Source organism: Molossus molossus, unplaced genomic scaffold (genome assembly GCF_014108415.1).
Source record: "Molossus molossus isolate mMolMol1 unplaced genomic scaffold, mMolMol1.p scaffold_m16_p_1, whole genome shotgun sequence".
Classification (NCBI taxonomy): Eukaryota; Metazoa; Chordata; class Mammalia; order Chiroptera; family Molossidae; genus Molossus; species Molossus molossus.
Window position 1 is genome coordinate 172,728,019 of NW_023425344.1, and position 20,280 is coordinate 172,748,298.

General features: G+C 42.2%; 1 protein-coding gene and 1 pseudogene across 1 annotated transcript in view; one reads left to right on the forward strand and one right to left on the reverse strand.

Annotated features, from left to right (window-relative positions):
- The window catches only part of AVEN (apoptosis and caspase activation inhibitor), a 168,754-nt gene that overhangs the window by 116,182 nt on the left and 32,292 nt on the right, over nt 1-20,280 (forward strand). The window lies entirely within an intron of this gene.
- LOC118619035 lies at nt 12,255-12,644 on the reverse strand (annotated as a pseudogene).

The window sequence follows — 20,280 nt, forward strand, 5'->3', positions numbered from 1 at the left end:
TGTAGATAATAGTTTTGTGAGGAATCTCATTTAGATGTCCATATTTAAATAATTTTTTCTACGAATATTTTTACATTTCTCCATTTAAAAAAAATCTTCTCATAAACCTAATTTTAATGACTACTGTTCCATAAATGATAGTTTTTAATATTAAGCAAAAACTACCATATGATGTAGGATACCTTCCAACTATGATGTATTGACTTTGTAATACAGGGAGAACACAGAGGGAACATGAATATTTATTATGCCTCTTCTAAAAGCCTTACATGTCTTCTTTCACTTAAACTTAACAGTAGCTCTATGAAGGAGATAGTATTAAATCTTAGTTTGCATATGAGAAAGGAGAGATTAAGTAGCTTTATACTAAAGTCACAGAGCTAATGAGTTGTAGAAATATGTTTTAAACATGCCTCTTTGATTTCTGTTACCTCACGCCTGTTCCAAAGACCCACAGAGAATTGACGTCATGCAGGGAGTCTGTAGGTGACACACATCTTTCTCGAAGGCTAGAGTCTCTTCCCTTTCCCCTCATCAAATTCTGTTATTGGAAGGGCCAAGGTAAAAATAGTGAACTGACTTGCCTTTCGTCTCTCCTCTCTCTCTCTGAACGTTCTTGTACACCTTGAGCTAACCTCTCTCTCTAGGTGCGTAGCTGAGAAGAAACACAGGAACCGTAAGTCGCTAGCTAGTTGTAAACAACATGAAGTTTGCTAAGAAGTATCTTAATTGTTATTCCGATGGTGTGTGTAATTTATAACATATTAGATTTCCATTTTTTCATATTGCCAACTAGATGGATACACAGTGACTTGTCAATGTTTACATAATATATGCTTAATAATGGTAGTATTAACCATTGTGTTTAGCTTTTCGACTCTCTCCGTTTATGGCTCAGAAATTCTTATGTTAAAACCCTTGCCCTGGAAGTGCCTTAGATTTCAAATGTAACTTATGCATTTAACAAAGAGCTCTCCTCCTACCTGGTCTGGTTGTAATGAATAAAACGTTACCTCTTTTTCCAGACATTGCATTATTTCTAAAAGTCACGTTTAACGAATGGTGTGTAGTGCCGTGTGAAAGGCTATGTAAAATATTTTCTCGTTTAAATGTAACTCATCAAAAAGAAAAGGAAGGAAATGAAAGCACTGGTGGGATAGCTGGGGGTGCTGTTGATTTTGTTGGCTAGCTGTGGGCGTTCTCTCCTTTGTTCCCGCCTGCTGCGACCTTCACGGTGCCGGCTGGTCGGTGAGCAGTCGTAACCATGGAATTGGTTCAACCCGTGTGGCGTTGGCACATTGGTGGTTTTGATACTGAGCATGATGAGAAAAGTCGAGGTGCTGGAGTGTGTCCCGAGAAGAATAAGGAACATTTATTTAATATTTATAAATATTTTTGAGAAGATTTTAAGGAGTTAGAGTCAGTGCAGTTTAGTTTTGGAACTGTTCTCATTGTTTTAGCTTCTCCTTTCTTTAAAAAAAAATTTTTTTTCTTCATTGATTTTAGAGAGAGAGGAAGGGGGAGGGAGAGAGAGAGCTAGAAACATCGAGGAGAGAGAATATCAATTGGCTGCCTCCTGCATGCCCCCCACTGGGGATTTGGCCCACAATCTGGGCATGCGCCCTGACTGGGATTTGAACCGGCAACCTCTTGTTACATGGGTGGATGCTCAACCACTGAGCCACATTGGCCAGGCTAGTTTCTCCCTTCTAATTAATTGTTGAATCACAATGATTAGTTGGTTGAAAGTTGCTTTTCTCCCAAAGAGCTCCCAGCATTTTAATAGGGAATGTTTATGGCCTTGGTGTCGCCCAGCAGTGGGCAGAGGGAGAGCTGAGGGGGCGAGTAGTCTGCAGTGGACTAGTGTGTCTCCGGCCTCAAGGTCAGAGCTGCCTTTTTTATCAACTGGACTTCGGAAAACTCCGATTCCCTTGGCAGCCTGTCCCTGCAGGAGTAAACCCTTGGTCCAGCTGCAGAATGTGCCTGTTGTTCCAACCTCCCCAGCATGTCCCATTAGACAGACTTCTTGGCATAACGAGTTTTTTATGAGCTGCAGTCTTTCTCCCTGTCACTTCTAGATCCCAGAGCAGAAATTCCACTGGTGCTCTGTGAGAGAGGAAGCCTGTGCCCACCATCGCTCCAGCCCTGGGCTAATGGGAGGTACTTGAATACGGGAAGAGCTATCATCAGGTCCCAATGACTTAGCCCACATTTTGCCTCTGTGGCCACTGTTCTTCCAGCACCAGGGACAGTGCCTTGCAGGTGCTGGGTCTGTAGAAATGGGTTGGGCTTTGTATTGTTTTCCTTTCTCTCTTATTCTTTCCTGCTGGTGTTTTCTAAGTAGGTACCTAAATAATTGTCTGGCAGAGTTCAGAGACACCTCACAGCTGCCCACTGTGTCTGTTTTTAACACCCCCTCCAGCTCCCCGCTGACAGATCTGGGAGACAGGAAATGAATGTGTGCCTTCCACAGGTGCCACAGGGACCCCGAAAACAGGCTCATTTTAACAGGCAGCACCTTGCTTACCAAGTAGATGTTTTGAATGTGTAAAAAAAGTCCTAGATAAATGCACAGTTGTGGTGTTTGTAGTTTTATATACCTGGTGAATTTAGTCATTTGAGTCATTCCAAAATTGGTTTGATTTCGAACATTTGAAAAATGAAATACATAGATGTTTATTAACTGGTGGCTTGATAAGGGTTAGGAATAGAGCTGACACCTTTAGCATCCAATCAAAATTCTTTTCCTTCCAAAACTCAATCGCTGATTCCAGGGAGCCGTGTGTTGGCAGTGCTCACCATTAAGACCTCACCTTTGCACACGACATTTTTGTATCTTACAGCAAGCAGTATTATTAACAGGAATAAGTCCCGCTTTCTTGTTCAAACCTTGAAAGGGTAACATATCAGTTTATCCATGTTACTCTTAATGCATCAATATAGCATAAAACCAGTTTATAATCACAAATGGGCAAATCGTTCATTCACAAGAGCTCTTATGTTTCTTTTTTTCCCTGCACATTTTATTTTCATCTTATTCTGTGAATTGCCAGCCTTTTACCTAGTTCTTACCCTCTCCAAGGTAGTGGGCGCAGAATGTCACCTTTGTTCCTGCATATGGAAGGAAAGCTGCTTCTACTACATGCCTTCCCAAGAAGCCTGGGTTTCTGCAGAATCAAACTGTAAAATAATAGGGCTTTAAGGGGAAAATAGGGGTTGAAGCTGGCTCTTCAGAACCTATGTAACTTTGTTGCCCAGCTGGTGTGGCTCAGTGGTTGAGTGTTGACCCATGCACTAAGAGGTCGCTGGTTTGATTCCCAGTCAGGGCACATGCCCAGGTTGTGTGCCTGATCCCCAGTGGGGGGCATGCAGGAGGCAGCCAGTCGATGTTCTTGTTCTTTCTCATCGATGTTTCTATCTCTCTCTCCCTCTCCCTCTCTCTCTCAAATCAATAAAGAAAAAATATTTAAAAAAAACACACAAAAGAACCTGTGTAACTTTGTAACCAGATCACTAACAAACACAAGCACCAAAACACTAACTAGTAATTAGGGAGAGCATTTGAGGGACAGCCGGGGCAGGCTGCTCAGAGCGGCAGAAGGCTGCTGCAGGGGATATGAAAAATGTACAGGAACACTTTTCTTCCTGAAGCAGCTTTAGAACTCAGCAAGGATTATGTGAGGAAAACAATTGGTCATGCTTCAAATCCCCAATTTTGTCACTTCAGGCCCACATGACTCCGGTCGTCTTGGGTGGTTTCTCCTTTCCCCAGCAGCAACCCCCTGCACGAACCAAGACTCAACTCAGATCTTCTGTACTTTCGTCCATTAACTGGATGACATCTCTTTTAAAACACTGATTTGTTTACAGTAGCCAGAAGGAGGAAACAGCAACGCTCATTGATGGATGAATGGATCAACACTATGTGGTTTATACATATAGTGGAATATTATTCAGCTTTGAAAAGGAAGCAAGTTCTGACACATATGACAGATGGATGAGCCTTGAGGACACTATGTCAAAGGAAATGAGCCAGTCACAAAAAATCACTTGTACGATACATTTCTGAGTGTGAGGTTCCTGGAGTAGTCAAATTCAGCCCTGGCCGGTTTGGCTCAGTGGTTGGAGCGTCGGCCTGCGGTGCAGAGTAGTCAAATTCAGAGAGACAGAAAGTAGAGGGGTGGTTGCCACGGGCTGAGGGTTGCTTCATGGTACAGAGTTTCCATGTGGGGGAGATGAAAAAGTTCTGGAGATGGATGATGGTGGTGGTTGTATCCCGTTGTGAGCGTACTTAATGCTACTGAGCTGTACACTTAAATATGATTGAAGTGGTCCTGGCTGGTTTGGCTCAGCGGTTAGAGTGTCGGCCCATGGACCAGAGCGTCCCGGGTTGGTTCCCGCTAAGGGCACGTACTTTGGTTGCAGTTTGTCCCCAGCCCCGATTGGGGCCGTTGTGGGTGACAACCACTTGATGTGTCTCACATCGATGTTTCTCTCTTTACCCCTCTCTCCCTGCTGCTCTGTCTGAAGATAAATACAAAAATGTCCTCAGTGAGGATTAAAAAAAGAGAGATTGAAGTGGTAAATTTTGTTATATAAGTTTTATTTACCACACGTATTTTAAAATATTGATTTGTAAAGTGTACATTGTGGTAGAGAAACAATAGTCCTTTATCTGTTGGTTGCAAATATTTCTCCTACGTGCCATTTGTCTTTCGACTTCATAGTTTTTGGCTCTACAGACACTTGACATTTTATGCAGTTATAGGAGTTTGTATTGTTTTTTATAAAGGTCTCCCTCACCCCCAAGATGATAAACTGTAAGCTTTGCCCATGTTTTCTTCTAGCACTTTCACCCTTTGGTAACTTTGTCTTTGCTCCCTATGGAGTTGATTTGGATGTTGGCAACATTGTAGCACAGGACTCAGCTGTGGGGATGTTTCTAGTGTGTGATTATTTTCAGAGAAACAGCTGTGCTCTGTTTGATTCTTCTGAAAGACTGAATTTTAACATGTGTATGGCTGTTGGGATGGAGGTGAGGGAATGAAGGCCACCAGCCACATGACATTTGTGCCTCCAAGGCAGCTACTTGAAAGATTACCAGTACTTGTATCGTGTGCTGGCCCCAGTGAGGTCACATTTCCTTCCTTCTTGATGAGTTGACTTAGCAACAGTTTTGTTTTGTTTTTCAATGTATGAAAAAACATGGAACCTGAGGGTTGACACTGTCCCTTAAACAACATGTTATTTACAAAGCATAGTCCAGTTTGGAAGCAAAATAACTGACCTTGGTACCCCAGGCTTTCCTCTGAGATACCCCTTAAAATTCCCAGAGCATGTCGCGCCGGCTGGCCTCAGGTAGCTGCTTTTGAGACAGAGTAGCTTCTGAGAATGGAGGAATGTGACAGCCCCGAGTTTCACCATTCGAAGTCTCGTGTCTAGTAGAGAACTGGCATTGGGCGAGCAGGGGCGTATCCCGGTGATACGTGGACTATTGGAGCGCCAGACCAGTGTGGTCCAGATGCCACGCTGGGGAGACATTCCAAGTCCATAACCAGTTTTTCTTTCCTCCATGGTTCAGTGGTAAAGTTGTGGACCATCACCTGGAAGAACTTGGTCCTTATTCTTCTTTGCCGCTAACTAGTTGTTTGACATTGGAAAACCAGTTCCCCAATTTGGGCTTCAGTTTTTAAGTCCGTAAAATGAGGCAGTTGAATCTGATAATCCCCGAAGCCCCCCAGATATCGTGGATAGTCTAGGTAGTGTGTCAGCACAGAGGGCTCCCCTTACACGATTTACATTTGCTTTTGAGATACAGTTAGAGGGACAGTGCGCAGACTCATTCATCTTGCCGTTCCCTTCTCCTCTCTGCCCTGACCCCGGGAGGCTGTGTGGGAGAGGGAGGCGAGGGATCTCCTGGTCCTGCTGAGGAAGAGACAGTGAGCTACTCACTGGAGATTATTAGCTGATTGGTGTCTGCTTATGAAATTGAACAATCAGGAGTTAGAAAGAATCTGATTGAAACTTGTTGAATGTCAAGTTGTAGACCTTAAGGAAATTATAGTGTGGTATGTTACCAAGATGATATTTTAATGGACTTATCTGGCTATACAATCTGATTTTTTTTTTTTAATCCTCACCCAAGGACATTTTTCCATTTTTTGTACAGACAGAGTGGGAGGGAGAGAGAGGAAGAGAGAGAGGGAAACATCGATGTGAAAGGGACACATTGAGTGGCTGCCACCTGCACGACCAACCAGGGTCAGGGACAAACTGCAACCGAGGTACATGCCTTTAGAGGGAACCGAACCCGGGTCTCTCCGGACCGCAGGCGGACGCTCCAACCGCTGAGCCAAACCGGCCAGGGCACAATCTGATTTTTTGTGTTCAAAAAAGAAAGGTTTTTCTGAAACTCCACTTTTTCCACACTAGAGTTGTAATCTCAGACAGGTGAGCCCATTCAGACACAATGTAGCTTTGTGGGAGAGGTGTCCTTCTAGATCCCAAAGGGTTTCAAGGACTCGTTTCCATAGAGCAGTTACAATCGCACAGCCCTAGAACAGGGCTTAGAGAGAAGAAAAAGGGGGTGGATGGGGATGAAGGTTCTTAAACACGGGCGTAGATGCTAGGACAAGAATACATGCAGTAATTGTGGCCTTGGCATTCTCAGGAGTTTCAGCAGAATTGCTGGCAGATGGAGTCTCTCTTCTGTGTGCTTATTTGTAAGAAATAATCCAAACTCAAGCTTGAGGATTCTCAGCTTTATAACCTAAAAGGATGTGTTGGTTTGCACCCTGGGAACACTGTTTTGGAGAGAGGCATTACCTAAGAAAATAGTTTCTTTACACGTTGGGAATCTTCCTAAATTTTGTACTCTAGCTTGCAATTTAACAATAGAAAAGTCTTTTACTGAAGCAAATAAATATAAACACTTTTGAATTACTATTGCTTTTTTGAGAGGGAACCATTTCAGCAGATGAATAACATAGATTCCACGTAGTAGCAGGGTGTTTGGGGCCCTCCAGCTGTTTCCAGTTCTTTTTTTTTTTTTTTTTTTTTTTTTTTTTTTTTTTTTTTTAATCCTCACCTGAGGATATTTTTCCATTTTTTGTACAGATAGAGCGGGAGGGAGAGAGAGGAAGGGAGAGAGAGAGAGAAACATCGACGTGAAGGGACACATCGAGTGGCTGCCACCCGCACGACCAACCAGGGCCGGGGACAAACTGCAACCGAAGTACGTGCCCTTAGCGGGAACCGAACCCGGGTCTCTCCGGACCTCAGGCCGACGCTTTAACCGCTGAGCCAAACTGGCCAGGGCTGTTTCCAGTTCTGATGCTGCGTGTTAGCAGGAGCAGTAGGGAAGATTGCAACCTGGGTGATGTGAACAGTCCGGAGAATTACATTTGCAAAGTCCTTGTCATATTATGTGAACCTCTTCACTGTGTTTTCTGGGCAGAGGCGAGAAAAGATCAATTTTTACCACTGTTACCTTCTCAGTGGCCCCAAAACATCTATCAAAGGTACAGACTCCTTATGTAGACATTTACCACTTGCTTCCTGGACCTGGTTCCCACCTGTATTTCCAGTATATCATGCCTAGAGCAAATACTTTCATCAGATCGGACTCCTTCCTCTTACCATTCTTGCTGGCCTCTGTCTCCAAACATTATAACATCCCTTCCCTCGACTTAGAATGTCCTACTATTCTTCATATCTACTGGCCGAAATCCTACTTGTCTATTCAGGACCATTTCAAATACTGTTTTATAAATAACACTTTGGCCGGTGTGGCTCAGTGATTGAGCGCTGACCCATGCACCAAGAGGTGGCTGGTTCGATTCCTGGTCAGGGCACATGCCCAGGTTGTGGGCCTGATCCCCAGTAGGGGGCATGCAATGTTCTTGCTCATCAATGTTTCTATCTCTCTTTTTCTAAAATCAATAAAGAAGAAAAAGTTTTTTGATTAAATAAATACTATGAAGCCCTCTCTCAAGTCCTCTAGAACTTCTGAACCACAGCACTTTCTGCTTCATTTTGTGTTGTCATGTCTTTGCCTTGTTTCATGGCTCTGTGTGTGTGTGTTATGGATTGAATTATGTTCCTTCAAAGGGTATGTGTGGGCCTTAACCCCCAGTACTTATGAATATGACCTTATTTGGAAACAATGTCTTTACTAATATAATCAAGTTAAGAGGTCATGCTAGATTAGAGTGGACACTAATCCAATTACTGGTATCCTTAGAAGAAGAGGGAGATTTGGACATAGAGACACAGAGGAGAGACATAGGGGGAGGAAGGCCATGTGACCACAGAGACAGAGATTGGAGTGGTGTGACTACACCAGAAGCTAGGAAGAGGCCAGGAGGGATCCTCTCCCAGAGCCTCCACAGAGAGCATGGCCCCGCCTACACCTTAATATGGACATTTTAGCCTCCAGTTCAGTGAGAGGGTACATTTCTGTTGCTGTAGGCTCCCCTGAGTTTGTGGTACTTTGTTAAAGGCAGCTCTAGAATTGATTGAGTTTGGGCTGTATTTGACTCATCATTACCTCCTCAGCATTGGCAGATTCCTTCAGCTAGTTTTTAAAATAAATTCATGTCTTTGAGGTATAACTTATATATAGTAGCAGTTATCCTTCTTAGGCATACAGTTTTTATAAATGTGTTCAGTTTGTGGCCATCTCTACAATATCAAGACATAGAACATTTCCATCATCCCAAAACGTTTCCTTGTGTCCGATTGTAATCTCTCCTCCCTACCCCAGCCTCTGACAACCACGGATTTGTGGGTTTTGTCATTTTCATAGTACGTAGTCTTTTGTGTTTGGCTTCTTTCACATTGTACAATGCATTTGAGGTTCACCTGTGTTATTGCGTATATCATTATGTTCCTTTTTATTGTTCATTCAGCTGATTTTCATTGAGGGTTGTTATGTGCTAGCTATTGTGCTAATGCTCTGCAGATACAATAATGAATACCCACCTTCTTGGGGTTTATGGGTCAGACAGGTACAAAACAAAAGAATAAAGAATATCTTAAGTGCTCTAGTGGCAAAAGTGCAGTATATTATGGGAGCACAGTGCAAGAACATTTGACTTAGATTTGAAGGATCATGGAAGGATTCCCAGAAGAATTGATGTTGAACTTGAGACCCGACGATGAATGATTGAAGTCCAAGCAGGTGATGGGAGGAATGAATGCAGGCTTATAGCAACTCATGAGAGTTGATTGTTAAAAATTTAGGAACTTTGCAAGTGATTGTTAAACCATTGCTAGCTTGAAATTGGCTATGGTGGGAGTATTTACACTATAGATATTGTTAAGCACATCAAATCAGGACTTTTTTCCCTGAGAGATTTCCTGTATACCATACTGGATGGACAAGCAGGGGAGATAGTTAACAATGAAATCAAGAAAGAGCATGGTGTTTTTGAAGATCTAAGACAAATTCAGTAGAGTCAAAGCATAGAGTGTTGAGGGGAGAACCGAGGGCCACAGCATCAGCTGGGGACCAGATTGTATTGGGGGAATGTAAGCTGTGTTAATAAGCCATAATGTCCTTTTCTGCTAATTTTAATATTTCTGTCAGTTCTGGATTGGTTTCAATTGATTATTCCCCTCACCAGGGAGAACCATTCTCCTGCATCTTGACATGTCAGGTGATTTTTTTATTGCATGTCAGAAATTGTGAACTTGACCTTCTTGGGTATTTCATACTCTTTTATTCCTATAAATCTTTGGTAGTTTTATTCTGGAATACAGTTAAGTTTTTTTTGGAAACAGTTTGATCCTTTGGGGTCTTGTTTTTGAGATTCCTTGGGAGGGACCAGAGCAATGTTTAGCCTCAAGTTCATTATTCCTACTATTGCAGCGAGACCCTTTTGAATAGTACATGAGGCTCCATGGATTATGAGGTTTTCTAGTCTGACCGGAGGGAACCACACTTTCCTGGCCCTGGTTTGAGTACGCGGTACTGGTTCCTATAATCCTTTTGGGTTCTCTTCTTGGTTCTTTTCAGTTCCTCACATGTATGTAGTGATCAGAGTCTGCTGAATACTTGAGGGCACCCTCTCTGATCTCCAGAGTTCCCTCTGTCTAAAGTTCCCTCCTTTCTGGAATTTTCTCCTGAAGACTGTATTTGCCTTCACTTTCCTTGGTTCTTAGTTCTATCTTCTTATCATGGGGTGTCTGCTGGACTATGCCTAGCTTCTCCCAGATGTTCCTGTTGTTTCCGGTGGGAGGATAAGTTGGGTTTTTGATACTCCAGCTTAGCTGGAAATACATGTTAAACTGTGTCTAAAATCGGTGGAGGGCAGTTGAGGAGAGGTTTACATAATGGGGCGACAGGATCAGATTTGCATTTTTGAAAGATCACTTTGAATATTCTATAGAGAATGGATTGTCCTGCTTACCTAGGGGACTTGCTGGGGACCTGAGACAACGAAACTGGAGGAAGGTAAACCAGTTAGGACACTGTTGCAATCATTCAGTTAAGAGAGAATGGTGACCAACACCAGGGAATCATCAGTATGGTTTGACAATAGTGTATCGTGTAAGAAACGTCTGTCAGGTAGAAAACATGAGCAAAAGGAGGACAACAGTGGAAAATCAGTAGGTTAAGCTTCAAAGACAACACATCTATAACAACCCATGTCTGACTTAAAAAAAAAAGTATGAACTCAGAGAGGCTGCCCACCAGAGGCAGAATCTGAGAACTTGGATACAATGTGAAAGAGCTGTGACACTGAAACCCTTGGAAATGTTCGAGAGGATGAAGCCACGCCTTCAATGAAGAAAGCATGCTTCCGGATCTCGCTGTGCTGCAGGACCCGGCGGCCAAGATGTTTAGTCCTTGATATCCCCTTTCAGCCACACAGACTGGACTTACCAGCATCTGAGGAAATACCAGTTAGGAAAAAATTATGTGGGAAAAAGGAGACAGTTATAAGCAATTAAATGTAAATTGAGCCATGGCCAGTTTGGCTCAGCAATTAGAGTGTCGGCCTGCAGACCAGAGAGTCCCGGGTTCGGTTCCCGCTAAGGGCATGCACCTCGGTTGCAGTTTGTCCCCGGCCCCGGTTGGGGTTGTGTGGGTAGCAACCAGTCGATGTATCTCTCTCTCTTCCTCCTGCTCTATCTAAAGATAAGTGCAAAAATAAATGTCCTTGGGTGAGGATAAAAAAAAAATTAATGTAAATCAAAATACCATTATGCTATTTTAATAAGCAATCTTATACTTAATATACTTAATACATATTTACTAAATATACTTAATAGCCTGGCCGATGTGGCTCCGTTGTTGAGCATCAACCCATGCACCAAGAGGTCACTAGTTCAGTTCCGTCAGGGCACATGCCCAGGTTGTGGACCCGATCCCCAGTGGGGGTATGCAGGAGGCGGCCAATTGATATTCTCTCTCATTGCTGTTTCTCTCTCTCTCTTCCTCTCCCTTCCTCTCTCTCTAAAATCAATAAAGGGAAAAAAATTAAATATACTTAATAAGAAGCCTTATACTTCTTATTAAATTGTGAATCTAAGTACAAAAATTATTGAGAGGGCTTTTGGGAATAGGTGCCCCTTTCTGTTTAATAGACATACAAGTAGTAGAAAATATATTCTAAGAGACCACATTGTCTAGTCTTCTGTATCTCCATCTTCTAGTCTGGCACATTGTAGGCACTTAATAAATATTTATGTAAAAGTGAATGAATAGCTCTGGCCAGTTTGGCTGAGCGGTTAGAATGTAGGCCCACAGATCAATGAGTCGTGGGTTTGATTCTGGACAAGGGCATGTACCTCAGTTGCGGTTTGTCCCCGACCCTGGTCGGGTCGTGTGACACACAGGCAGCCAGTCAATGTGGCTCTATCCTATCGACATTTCTCTCTGTCTCTGTCTCTCTCTCTCCCTCCCACTCTATCTGATGGTAAAGAGAAAAATATCCTCTGGTGAGGAATAAAAAAAAGTGAATGAACACATTGCAAATGAACTTGCCTGTTGGAGTCAGTAGATCACTAGAACAGCATACACAAAAAGTATCAAAGTATATTTATTTTATCCTTGAGCCCAGTAATTTAGTTTCCAAAATATAAATCAAGAATTAAAAGGGGCAGAAACCTTAGTGTTATGTTGAAGTGTGAACCTTGAAGAATCAGCTATAGGGAAGGATTCGCGTTTGACAAATTAGCTGTTTTTTTTTTCTTTGGGCAGAATTTTATGGTTTTAGTAACACAAATACAATGTGTACACAATCTGTCTATTCATTTCCTTTGCTGCACAGCTTGGCATTGGGATTGGTGACTCTGATGACAGCTGGGCTGCTCTCTCCGCAGTGGTTTGCGGGTCTTTGAGGAGACGCTCTGAGCAGTCTCCGCACAGTGAGGTCTGTTGCACATCAGCAGCACTTCAAGCTCCTTGACGTTGTGGACCAGAAACTTATGGAAGCCCCTGGGCAGCATGTGTTTTGTTTTCTTGTTGCTCCCATAACCCATGTTGGGCATTGAGATCTGTGCGCCCTATTGCCAGTACCTCTAGGTTTCCACCAGTTCTGCTTAATTTTGACATATCGGTCTGACTGGTGCCGGATGAACTTCTTGGTCCTCTTTTTGACAATCTTGCGTTCCATGAGGGGTCTGAGGGCAGCCATGGTGCCGAGTAGAAGATTTTTGCCAACTCCGTAGGCAGCACCGAGGAAGAGAGGGGGAGAAGGTTTGCTGTTTTTTTAAAAAATGTTTCCAAGGGGGAAAACCCCATCATTCAGCTGTGTGTGTTCTTTCGCTCTCAGTTAGATATTTGGTGTTGGCTGCCCCTGGGAGGAAGGTCGTGTCAGTTGATTGCCTGCAGCTCTCCTGAGTGGAAGCGCTTACGAGCAAAGAGCAGTGAGACCCTGCCAAGACCTGTGGGTGCCTGGCGCTCTGTGGACACTGCCATAGCCAGCGCCTTGGGATATCGGACAGGATCCAGCAGCCGCTTCCCAGTGCTCCGTGTGTAGGAGCTGGTGAAGAGCTATTTAACATTCTGGGCATCAGGGTGGTTCTTTCTTCCCACTCTCTTCTGTTTGAGAAACCTTGAGAAAGCCCTTGGTGTCGCTGATGGAGCACTGTGACCATACTTTCTCCCTCTCGAATTCATTGCGCATTTGGTGTGAGCTGCAGGTAGATGGTCAGAGGCGCTGCGTAAGCGAGGGAAGGACCCCATGGAGGGCATGCCCTTTCTGCTCTTCCTGTCATCATGCCCAGGACATCTCCTGGCGGTTTCGTTTTCCTTGTGGTAGTGACCACAGTTTTTATTCAGGAAAGATGAAGTGATCAAAGAACAAAAACATGTTTTCTAAAGAATGTATATCGGATCATTCTTGTTGCAAAAAATTGTTTACACGCATAGAACCCTCAGGAAAATACTGTTTTCTAATACAAACAAGGCTGGTGTTTTGTATGAACCTCTTCCTATATATTGAAGTTTTCTTGGAGATGAATTTCTAAAACTTGCTCATTAGTAGCAAGAGCAGCCTGGCTGGTGTGGCTCAGTGGTTGAGCATTGACCCATGCACCAAGAGGTTGGCGGTTTGATTCCCTGTCAGGGCACATGCCCAGGTTGTGGGCCCGATCCCCAATGAGGGGCATGCAGGCATCCTCTGTATTAGTTACACAACAGGTCTCACTTTTTTAAATAGCCGTGTAGTATTCTATGTTAAGAATATACTGTGAGCTATTTAACTCTTTTCCTATTAATGAATATTTAGGATATTTCCAGTTTTTCATTTTTATAATCAATGCTTGCATATGTACCTTGAGTTCTAAAAGTAGATTTGCTTTGGTCAATTTTGAGAGGTACTGCTCAATTATCTTTCCAAAAAGGCGGTGCCCTTATGCTGTCCACCTGAAACTAATATAAAATAATATTGAATGCAAACTATAATTGAAAAAATTTCAAAAAAGCTGTTTCAATATATATTTCCACTAACAATATATTAATGTTCCATCTGTCTACATTTTTATTAGCTCTGGACTTACCATTCTTTAAAATTTTTGTGTCTCATGGCCAAAAAGTGGAGTGGTCTCTTACGATTGCTTAAATTTGAGTGTTCTGACACCTAGTAAATTTGAGTATATTTTCCTGATAGCTTACTTTGTCTATTCTTATCTTTTGTCCTCGGTTCTCTTCTGTTGGGTGTCTTCTCTGGGTTGTTGATCGGTGCTCTTGATATATTAAGGCTATTGGCCCTTTGTCTTTTCCATGTTGCTTTTGAAAAATTCAAGTCAGTCTTCTTGTAAACTTTGTAGTGTCTTTTGATTAGAAAAATTTTCAATTTTAGGTCATAAAATCTGTTAATCTTTTTCTTTTCTTTTTTTTAATCCTTACCCGAGGACATTTTTCCATTTTTTGTTCAGGTAGAGTGGGAGGGAGAGAGAGGAAGAGAGAGAGAGAGAGAGAGAGAGAGAGAGAGAGAGAGAGAGAGAAAGAGAGAGAGAAATATCGATGTGAAAGGGACACATCGAGTGGCTGCCACCCACACGACCAACCAGGGCTGGGGACAAACTGCAACCGAGGTACATGCCCTTAGTGGGAACCGAACCTGGGTCTCTTGGGATCGCAGGTTGATGCTCTAACTACTGAACCAAACTGGCCAGGGCTGTTAAATCTTTTTCTTTATTGATTTTCTGAGTATCAATAAAGTCTTGCTTTGAAAAGTCTTACCTCATTCTGGATAATAAAACTATTCCCTTCTGGTTTGTTTTAGTATTTTTGTAGTTTCAATTATTACATTTACATTTTAAATTTATCTGAAATTTTGTGTGTGTGTGTGTGTGTGTGTGTGTGTGTGTCTAGCAAAAAATGTGAAAACCTAATGTAAGTTTTCTTCTATATGGGTAGCACCGAGACCACCCATTGGCCGTGATGTTCCTCTCCCACTGGTCTGAAATGTCAGCCTCCTCACATACCAGGCTGCATGCCTGGGTTGCTTTCTGACATGTGTGCCCTGTTTTCCTATCCCTTTGCCAGGACTGCACTGTTTAATGATTCCAGCTTTATAGTCTGACATTTTGATTTGGGAGGTAGGGCTTGTTCTACCTTTTTATTGAAAGTATTTCAGAAAAGTCTTGTTTGTTCTTACACATTTACTCCTGCAGGTGAAATACAGAATAATTCACAAATCCCCTCTCCCCCAAATTGAGATTGTGATTGGAATTGCATTGAATATAAATATTTATTTGGGGAGAATTGACATTTTTACAGTTGTGAGATTTCATCCAGGAATGTTATATTTTCCCATTTATACCTTTTCCTTATCTTTTAATACTCCGTCCTCAAATTTTATGCTCTAGTAACACCAAACTGCATGCAGGTTGGTACCCACCATACCTGCACTTTCTCACTTTCTGACTTTGGCTCTGCCTTTAATTACAGCCTCCTAGCTCTCTGCCCGGCCAACTCCTTGTCATCCGCAGGTCAGGCGTCGCCTCTTCCAGGAGCCTTCGTCTGACAGGACCCCAGCCTGAAGGGAGTATCCCCGGCCCCCACCCCACACACAAACTTATGTATGTTGTGTAATTGCTGATTTATGTGACTGTGAACTCATCAAGGGCATAATTTTACACTTGATCTTAGCCAAAAGGCCAAGAAGTGATGCCTATATAATTTTATACTTCCAGCACTTAATACATTCTTATTCTTTGTAAAGTTTGTTAAATGAATAAACAAGAATATTTCTTTATAGTTTTACAGTTTTCTTCATATAGGTCTCAACATTTCTAAGTTTTTGTTGCTGCCACAAAGGGGTTCTTGCCCGCCGCCCCAACCATTGTTTAATTGTTTTTTGTTAGTATGTGGAAGAATTTTTGTTTTCATTTGTTTGTAATCAGCCCTCTACTGAATTTCTCGTGTTTCTGTTGTTACATTCTTGATATTATAGCTTGAGAAGGGGTAGCTGGAAGTGACTGAGATAAGTTATAAAAAATTATTCTCTACTTAAAAATGCTTTCCTGGCCCTGGCCGGTTTGGCTCAGCGGTTAGAACATCGGCCTGCAGACCAAAGAGTCCTGGGTTTGATTCTGGCCAAGGGCACGTACCTCGGTTGTGGTTTGTCCCTGGTCCTGGTTGGGGTCGTGTGGCAACCTATTGATGTTTCTCACACTCTCTTCCTCCCTCCCTCTTTCCTACTCTATCTGAAGATAAATGGAAAAATATCCTTGGGTGAGGATTAAAAAAAAAGAATGCTTTCCTGTTGAAGGAAGATTAGATATGTTATTTTAGAAGATATTTTAGTTTTCCTACGTATTAAATCAATTAAGTTTTATCTAAATAAGAAGTAAACTAAATTCAGATTTGGTTACCTTATATTATTTGAGGTCGTCACCCCTACTCACTCCCAGCAAATCTGAGCCAAATGATTAAGTACCATTAAAAAAATGTGATTTTGAGGCAAATTTGGTTTTATTAATATCAATGAGCTATACAGGTGAACAAGGTGAACATGAGGTTGATTTGGTCATTGGAACATCTGATACATTAATGGGTGTGAATTTTGAGATTGTCTTTTCCCTCTTACTCCAGAATGTTTTATGATAATAAATTATATACTGCTGTTTAGTGTAGAATTATTTCTAAGTAAAAGAAGTTGCCCAGCTGATGTGGTTCGGTGGTTGAGCACTAACCCATGCACCAAGAGATCACTGGTTCAATTCCCAGTCAGGGCACATGCCCAGGTTGTGGGCCCGATCCCCAGTGGGAGGCATGCAGAAGGGGACCAGTCGATGTTCTCTCTCATCGATGTTTCTATCTCTCCCTCTCTCTTCCTCTTTCTCTAAGTCAATAAAGAAAAAACATTTTTAGGAAGAAATTTAATATTTAGTATTTATATATTTTTATTTTTTATGATAAAGGAACAATTTATAGGGATTATTTTAAACATCAAACTCTGAAAAGTATTTTGTTCTCTTGGACATTTTAAAAATCTTTATTGTTGTAAGTATTGCAGATGTTTCCCCCTTTTTCCCCTCATTCATCCCCTCCTCCACGCTCCCACCCACTTCTTGCCTTCACCTCATTGTCTGTGTCCATTGATTGCGCATATATGTATATAAGTTCTCTGATTTATCTCCCCCCACCCCCACCCCCCTTTACCTGAGGTTTGTCAGTCTGTTCCCTATTTCCATGTCTCTGGATCTATTTTGATCGTCATTTTATTTTGTTCATTATATTCCATAAATAAGCGAGATCATGTGCTACTTGTCTTTCTCTGACTGGCTTACTTTGCTTTGAAAAATATTTTGAATGCCTTAGAATGACAGTTCTTTCTATGGTCCTCATAATTTAGACCGGCACTTGATGTTTGGCAGTAGATTATTGGTCTTTGCAGGCAATTAATTACTCAGGAAGAATTTCTAACTTGAATCTTTTTACTCATTCAAGATTACAGTAGAAATGTATTACAGTAAAAAGCAAATGTGAGCTTTCAAACAGTTCATCACAATACGTGACTATCACTCTTTCTGTTTCATTTAATCCTGTGGTCCCGTGGCAAAAGGTTTTTTCCTTCACTATGATACCTTTCCAAAATTGGTACAGGGAACTCAGCCTGAGTGTTCGATGAAGTGACATTTATTTTGGAGAGCCTTGGCATGACTAGTTTTTGGCACCGTCATTTCTACTTCCGGTTTGCTTGGTGGTTATGTTAACGGCTAAATATTACTAAGTATTTGCTACCTGCCAATGACTTGTTAAAGCAATCTATGTACTCCTCATAATCCTGCAAAGCTAGGGACTGTTTTTATCTCCATTTGACAGAAAGTTCAAGCAATTTTAAAACACACAGTTACTTAATAGTGGGGTCAAGAGTCAAACTCAGGTAGTTTGGCTTCAGAGCCTGATCATTTAACCACCACAAAAGCACAAGTGCTACTTATACTTTAATTTATCAAAATAATTATCTGTAAATTAAAGACCCCAGTTTTGCTCCAGTGGCTCACTTCACTTCTTTCCTCTCTTTTCCCCCTTTCTTTGGAAATTAGGCCTGAGAATCTGATTTGGTATCTTTCCGGCTGTCTTATTTCTGCCCTTGGTACCCCTGATTATGCTTGAGAAAACCCAGCCCTTCACCTTTCAAAGTGCCATGGTATATTCAGTGACACAGTGCAGTGTCATTGAATCTGTCAGGGAACCTTTGTTGTTTTTTTAAAACATTATAAGTAAGTGGATCTTAAAGTCTTATATGTAGAGTCTGTGAATTTCCTTTTTTTTTTTTATCCTCACCCGAGGACATTTTTCCATTTTTTGTTCAGGTAGAGTGGGAGGGAGAGAGAGAGAGAAACATGGACGTGAAAGGGACGCTGAGTGGCTGTCACCCACACGACCCAACCAGGGCCGGGGACAAACTGCAACCGAGGTACGTACCCTTAGCGGGAACCAAACCCGGGTCTCTCTGGACCGTAGGCCGATGCTCTAACTGCTGAGCCAAACTGGCCAGGGGCGTGAATTTCCTCTTATATCCAGTAGCTCTATTCCTTGTCAGTGGTGTTAGCATTATGTGATCACTGGATCTCACTCTCTGTTTTTTAAAAAATAGATCTTTATTGTTGAAAGTATTACAAATGCCCTCCTTTTCCTCCCCTCCTCCCTTCCCCTTTCACCGCACTGTTGACTGTGTCCACTGGTTATGCATATATGCACATAAGTTCTTTGGTTTATCTCTCCCCCCTTCACCCCACTTCCCTCTGAGGTTTGTGGATCTGACACTCTTGATTTAGGAAAGACTTATGCAGCTAGTTACCTGGGGCTAATAACAGTGTCCATGAAAGACTCTAAGGCTGAAAGTGACTCTGGTCCCTGTGGGTTCTTGCCCGGACTGGGTTGCAGGAGCAGTTGAACGTGAGCCCTGGGCTTTGTTTCATAGTCTTGATACAGAGCAAACACGTCATCGTGGATCTTGCTGTGCAAGATCACGTGGCCTTTTGTGACGCCCACGGATGAGTAGAGCTGCGTTGAGAACTTCAGAAAGTCTAAATGTGGGATCTCTCCCTTTACATGGGTGGCCCTCTGCATAATGTTGATCTCTGCCATTTTATTTGGTCTAGGGCTTTTTTGTTTCTTCGCATAGATGGCTAGTACACGTTTGTGGCAGTTTATGAGTATTTGCTTAGATGCAGCACTATGAAGCCAACCTCCTATGGTCTTCATGCTACTAGCTGGTCACAGGCCCAGCAACCCATCCAAGGAATGGAGAAAGCTAACCCTATTAATCACACGACTTACCAAAAACGTTAAAGTTAGAAATAACATATATATCTAAACTACATAATCCAATCTCCTCTAGAGACAGTAAGTTACCTTGAAGTACTTTACATCTATGAATAGAATGATCAACTTTTGAATGTCACAACTGTTAAAAAAAAAAAGATGTGCATCTCATTTGGCAGGAGGACAGCCCTCTGCAGAAAAGAAGCCAAAGGAAAGCAATGCCAGACTTTATTATATTTAAACAGTTTAATATATATTGGGTTTAGAAACATTGACATTTCAAAGAGTTATTTTTTTCCTCATTCTCTACCAGAAAAGAGAAATCCTTAGCATCTACTCATGAAAAGGGGGTGATAAGAAATTGAAATTTTAGGTCCCAGGTTTGATCCCTGGTCAGGGCACATGCCCAAGTTTCTGGCTCAATCCCCAGTAGGGAGTGTGCAGGAGGCAGCCAATTGATGTATCTCTCTCACATGTTTCTATGATGTTTCTATCTATCTCCCTTCCTCTCCAAAAAAATCAATAAAAACGTGTTTAAAAAAATTGAAATTTTATTTTGTAACAAAATACGACTTTACAATTCAGTTATAATCCTGGCTTAAAGGCAATTTTAGCAATACTGCATCATCACAACAGCTATAAATAAATAAGCTTAATAAGTATCATTCACGAAAATTGAACTTGCGAACACAAGAGAACGCTTTGTCTAGTTCACTGGAGATAATAGGTGCGAGGAGTAGAGGGAGTTGAGGTTCCCCTCCCTTAGGGCTGGAAGCCCTGGATTAGAAGGAGAAAAGGAGTCTGCCCGTATTCAGCAGAGGAAATGAATGGACCCAACCTGTAGACATTGGGTTGTATGTGTATTGGGAGGACCCGTGTGTAGTGGGTGCGTGCTCTCTTCCTTTCCCTTCAGCATGTGAGCTTTGCAGGGACAAGGGTCATGTCTTTCCATAAGCCCCACAAAGCAGCCAGCCCAGAGCATGGGCTGAAGAACCCCACGTGTCTTATAATTCCTCCTGGAGAAACTGCAATTTAATTATGCACTA